Genomic DNA, 6,781 nt, shown 5'->3' with positions numbered 1-6,781 from the left:
CTAAATATCATATAGGTGAGACTTAAGGTACAATTCAGCCTAAGGCAAATTTTCTTCCACCTGTGAATTTCTGAAATCAAACAAGTTATGTGCTTCCAAAATACAATTGTGGGGCAGACACAGAACAAACATTTCTGTTCCAAAAAGGAGAAATATGAAGGAAGAAAGGGGTAACTGGTCCCATGTAAGTTAAAAAACCAACAGGGAAAACAAAATTAAATATTAAAGCTTGAAAGTAAACTTCTTTGACTTTTTGTCCCACCTTCTGTACATACTGGAGCAGAGGTTAAGTCCCCAAGGGTCCAGGGGACCCTGCCCGCATGGGTCTGCTGGCCACAGTTCTCAGAGGTTGAAGTCAGGTGCCTGTGGCTCTCCCAGGCTAGTGCTGCATGCTGGTGGCTCTACAGGTCTGGGGTCTCTATGACAGACCTGCTCCCATGCCTCCACTAGACATTAACCTTGTGGGGGTTCTCTGTCGTGACCCCAACCCCACAGTTTATTGCCAGGGCTCTGAGGCTCTCTGAGACATCCTTTGAAATCTAGATGGAGGCAGCCTTGCCTCCACAGCTCATGAACTCTGTTTGCCTGCAGAATTAGCATGACATGGATGCTGTCAAGAATTATGGATTGTGCTCTTAGGGCAACAACCAGAGCCACACCTGGGCCCCCTTTAGCCACAGCTGGGGTGTTCAATGAGCATTTCACTGGAATGCAGGGAACAGAGACTTGAGACAGCCCTGCACAATGAACCCTGAGGTTCCTTTGGCATCCTGGGCCCTTCCTCTGAAATTTTGATGCCTCAAGGCCTTAGCACTCTGGACTTGTGATGGGAGTGACAGCCTCAGAGATCTCCAAAATGCCTTCAGGGTCATTCTGCCATTGTCCTGATGACTGGCACCTGGCTTCCTTCTATTAATAGCCACAATAATCTCCTTATCAAACAGTCTCTTGGTTTTCTATTCTAAACATGATTTTTTATTATTTACATGGCCAGACTGAGAATTTTCCAAATCATTAAGTTCTGCTTCTTTTGTAATTATAAATTTTATCTTTAACACATTGACTGCCATCTGAGTTGTATTTAACTCAGGCTAGTTTTGATCCCAGGGCCCTGTGAAGCAAAACTCTGCAGTTTGTTCATGAAAATCTTACTTGTTGATGTTCTTATTGTTACAATTAATACTGAAAATTTAATTCTAAAAACGTGGACTGCATTGCATATAACTCACGCACAGAAAACAATAAAAAAAAAACAGGAGTGCAATGCACACCACCCGAAGGATGGACATTTGAAACTCGGATTTGGGGGGGGGGGACCAAGGGCAACATACGTAACCTAAACATCTGTACCCCCATAATATGCTGAAATAAAAGAAAAAAAACAAATTAGAAAGGATTGTTTTGTTTTAATAAAACACCATGGGCCAAGGGGGGGAATTTTTTTTTCTAGTGTGGCAGTCAATGTGTTAAATAATTTCTCTATTCTTGCATTTCACTATAAGCATTTAAGAGAAGCCATGCAGTACCCTGAATACTTTGCTTAGATATTTCTTCCACCAAATATTCTAGTTCATCACTTGTCAGTTCTGCCTTCCATAAAATACTAGGACACAGACAAAATTCAGCCAATTTTTTGCCACTTTATAACAAGAATGGCCTTTTCTCCAGTTTCCAATAAGATATTACTTTTTTCCACCTAAGACTTCATCAGAATGGCCTTTTACTGTCCATATTTCTACCAACATTCTGATCACAACCATTTAAGTAATTTTTTAAAAAACTGAGGTTCAGTCTACAGCTCTCCTCTTTTCCTGAGCCCTCATCAGAATTACCCTTTATAGTCTATTCACAGCAATATAAGCTTTTCCTAGCCTATTCCTCCAAATTCTTCCAGCCTCTACCCATTACCCAGTTCCAAAGCTGAGTCCACATTTTTAGGTATTTGTTATAGTATCAGCCCACTCCCGGCACAAATTTCTAACTTAGTCCCTTTGTGCTGCTATAATAGAGTACTACAGACTCGGTAATTTATTAAAAATAGAAATTTATTTCTCATAGTTCTGGAGGCTGGGAAGGCTTGATCTTGGCAGGATCCAATATCAAAGCACCAGCAGATTCAGTGTCTGGTGAGAGCTGCTCTCTGCTTCCAAGATGACACCTTGTTACTGCATCCTCCGGAGGGGATGAATGCTGTCTCCTACCATGGCAGAAAGGACAGAAGGGTTGAACTTGCCCCTTCAAACCCTTTCATAAGGGCATTTTAAGTGGGGCTACACCCCACTCATGAGGCTGTAGCCCTCATGGCCTATTCACCTTTTAAAGGCCATACCTCTTACTACTGTTGTACTGGGGATTGATTTTTAACATGAATTTTGGAGGGCATGCAAACATTCAAACCATAGCACTTCCTTAGAGGCCCCATCTCCTCATACAGCCACATTCAGGGTCAGAGCTTCAACATATGAATTTGGGGGGAGGCAAAAACATTCAGTCCATAACAAAGTATAATGCATACATTTGATATTCTACATTCAGATTTATAGAAATTTGTTTATATATTAAAAATATTAGATATTTTTATTTCTCACACACACAAGTTCATTCATGCTTACTGAGTTATAATACAAAAGGAATTTATGTTACACACTGCCTCCACCTTCATGAATGGATTAATGCTGCTATAAAAAGGACTCGTAGTAGTGGGTTCACTCTCTGTTGCTCTTCTGCCTTCCTCCATGTGAGCATGCAGCAAGAAGGACCTCAGCAGATCAGACACCAGCAACTTGACCTTGGACTTCCCAGCCTCCAGAACTGTGAGAAATAAGTTTCTGTTTTCTATAAATTGTCCAGTCTCTGGTATTCTGTTATAGCAGCACAAAACAGACTAACACATAAACATGCTTATTTCAATGTTACACAAACGTACACACCTATTTAGATGTTTCCCTCTAAATGGGATATCACAAATACATGAGAAAGTCACACATATGCACACTACCATGCGATATGGGAATCAGGGAATACAAATACTTAGAAAGGACAAGACTTCAAGAAGTCTATGACAGAGCAGGTGCTGAGAGCAGAGTACTTGCTGAGCATGATGGACATTCAATTTAGACTCAGTAACATTAAGCATTAGGAGAACTAACATGTCCTAGAAAAAATGCTATGCCCTAGAACTAAGTTCAAAATTGATACACACCCATTCTAAAAAGGAATAAAAGCAAGCCTGACAAGACCTAAAGGATCCAACAATAACTTAACTAGCTTCCAGAACAAAACTGAACAACCTTTATGGAACATGAAAAATTGAAAGAATTCCCACTTAGAAGTGGAACCACACAAGGTTGCCCTCTATCACCACTTCTATTCAACATAGTGTTGGAAGTCCTAGCCAGGGCAATCAGACAAGAGAAGGAAATCAAGGGCATCCAAATGGGGGCAGAAAAGGTCAAATTATCACTCTTTGCTGGCAATATGATCTTATATCTAGAAAACTCCAAAGATTCTGCCACTAGACAGCTGGAATTGATAAACAAATTCAGCAAAGTCTCAGGTTACAAAATCAATGCACAGAAATCAGTAGCATTCCTATATGCCAACAACAGTCAAACTGAGAACCAAATCAAATCAAAGACTCAATATCCTTCACAATAGCAACAAAGAAAATAAAATACCTAGGAATACACTTAACTAAGGATGTAAAAGAACTCTACAGGGAGAACTATGAAACACTGAGGAAGGAAATAGAAGAGGAAATAAACAGGTGGAAAACCATACCATGCTCATGGACCACCAAATCAACATTGTTAAAATGTCTATATTATCCAAAGTTATGTACAGATTCAATGCAAACCCTATTAAAATACCAACATCATTTTTTGCAGATATAGAAAAAATAATTCTACACTTTGTATGGAACCAGAGAAGACCCTGTGTAGCAAAAGCAATCTTAAGAAAAAAGAACAAATTGGGAGGCATCACTTTGCCAGACTTCAAGCTATATGACAAGGCTATAGTAACTAAAAGAGCATGGTACTGGCACAAGAACAGAGACATAGACCAACGGAACAGAACTGAGAACCCAGATATAAAACCATCCTCATATAGCCATCTAATCTTTGACAAAGCAGATAAAAACATACACTGGGGAAAAGAATCCTTATCCAATAAATGGTGCTGGGAAAATTGGATAGCCACATGTAGAATACTGAGACAGGATCCATACCTCTCACCTCTCACAAAAATCAACTCACGGTGGATAACATCCTTAAACCTAAGGCGCGAAACTATAAGAATTCTAGAAGAAAATGTCGGAAAAACACTTATAGACATTGGACCAGGCAAAGAATTTATGAATAAGGCCCCAAAGACAATCACAGCAACAACAAAAAGAAATAAGTGGGACCTGATCAAATTAAAAAGCTTCTGCACAGCCAAGGAAACTATCACATGAACAAACAGACAACCTACAGAATGGGAGAAAATATTCTGATGCTACATATCTGATAAAGGGCTGATAACTAGAGTCTATATAGAACTCAGGAAAATCAGCAAGAAAAAAATCAAACAACCCCATAAGAAAGTGGGCAAAGGACATGAACAGAAACTTTTCAAAAGAAGACTAATTGCCAACAAATATATAAAAAAATGCTCAACATCTCTAATCATCAAGGAAATGCAAATCAAAACTACAATAAGATATCACCTAACTCCAGTGAGAATGGCCTTTTTCAAAAAGTCCCAAAACAGAGAGGAGCCAAGATGGCGGATGAGAAAAGCCGCCAGTCAGAAGGTCTCTGAAAAAAGACGAATTTTAGAAGAAAGAGAAAAAAAATAAGCTAGCAGAGAAACATACATCGGGTGAGGGTCAGAAAGAAGGCTGCCTGAAACTACAGGAGACTCCACGGGAAGACGTTGCGGAGGAGAACTGGAAGCAGAAAGGTCCCCAGAGGCTTGGAGATGAGCCACAAGGGTAGGTGGAGCACTTAACTTCCCCCTCCTTGCATCTCGGACTGCTGGTGGACTCCTGAGGGGCTGGAGAGACCTGCCCACACCAGCCCAGAGACAGCTGCTGCCAGTGAGCAGTGGCCTCTTGCGGACTCAGCGCCGGGCTCCCAGCCCCCTCGGGGCACCTCCCCGGGCGCAGACCCGAGCCTAGCGGCAGACGCCATAATGCTCCATTCTCTCCTTCCCCCTCCCTACCCGTGCGTGCCCAGAAAGACAATTTAGCCATCACACGGAGGCATCTCCAAGGAACGAGACCTTTCCTTTTGGGGCCCTACAACAGACTCAGGGGTACTCAGACTGCGAGTTCCCTACCTGCCAGCCCTCCCAGGTGCTACTTGCCTGGGGACTCCAGGAGAGTGGGGCAAATCCCGAGATGGAGTGAAATCGATCCAGCTTGGGCACCCTGTAAGTGATTGAAGACCAGCACCTCTCCCCCTGGCAGGGTCAGGGATTGATCTCCAGGGTCCAGGGGATAGGCCTGCAGACCAGACCCCGTACACCCAGGTCACGATCGCACTGCCCAGGAGAATGGAGGAGAGACCTGTGAAAGAGCCTACTGAGGAGTGTGTGCTTTCAGGGGCAGATCAGTGTGACTGACTGGCAACCCTCCTCCTAAAAGAGGGTTGTGCACCCAGCTCTGGCTACGATCCTGGGTAGGGAACCTCGCGGCCCACATCACAGCCAGTGGAGATCCATTGGCCTGAGGCCCCTCCTGCTGGCAGAGGCCTGGGAGAAGACACGGAGAGGGGGAGAGTGGAGGGGAGCGAGACCTGCTCCAGAGTGCGGGTCTTGGCCAGCCCCACCCCCAAGCCCAGACTTTCAGCTGAGTGGAGACATTTCAGCCCCTCCCGGAAGCTCTGCACAGAAACAAAGAGCAAAACTTTGACCCCTGCTAACAGCAGCTGTGGAGCCTGAGGGAAGGCTTACCCAACCTAGCCCCACCCAGATTCACTCCCGGTCCTGTCCCCACTGAGGGGGAGAATAAGGACAGCTTAGGCTACGATCCTGAGTAGGGAAGCTCCTGGTCGAAGTCACAGCCAGGGGAGATCCATAGGCCTGAGGTCCCGCTGGCTGGCAGAGGCCTGGGAGAGGCCACGGAGGCAGGGAGAGTGGAGGGGAGCGAGACCTGCTCCAGAGTGTGGGTCTTGGATAGCCCCAGCTCCCAAGCCCAGACTTTCAGCTGAGTGGAGCCATTTTAGCCCCTCCTGGCAGCTTTGCACAGAAACAAAGAGTAGACCTTTGAACCTACTAGCAGCAGTTGTGGAGCCTGAGGGCAGGCTTGCCCCACCCAGCCCCACACAGACTCACTGCTCCCACTGAGGGGGAGAGTAAGGACACACTTGGAAATCTCAGGGCCCCACCCACCACCCAAGGCACAAGAGGGCCTCTATAGAGGAATAAGAGCTAGCTACAGGACCCTAAAACAGCACCGCAGCTCGCTCCTCCCTGCAAGTGCCACCTATTGACAGGGAGGTCATCCTTCACACTCTTTTACTGCATCTACTGATTGATCATAAAGGGTGTGGTCGAATCTCACCCACAAACACCACCTACTGGCTCAGAGACTAAACAGGGCATGTCATTATCCAAACGAAAATTTAAAGGCAAGAAGGAACAACTAATCGAGATGGGAAGGAACCAGCGAAAGAACTCTGGAAGTATGAAGACACAAATGGAAACCACACCCCCAAAGAGGAACAACAGCTCCCCAGCAATGGACATTAACCAAACTCAGAACACTAAAATGACAGAAGAAGAATTTCAAACATGG

The sequence above is a fragment of the Propithecus coquereli genome, unplaced genomic scaffold, assembly GCF_000956105.1.
Source record: "Propithecus coquereli isolate 6110/MARCELLA unplaced genomic scaffold, Pcoq_1.0 Scaffold728, whole genome shotgun sequence".
NCBI classification, from domain to species: Eukaryota; Metazoa; Chordata; class Mammalia; order Primates; family Indriidae; genus Propithecus; species Propithecus coquereli.
The sequence above is the reverse complement of the archived record's forward strand: the minus strand, read 5'-3'. Positions refer to the sequence as shown.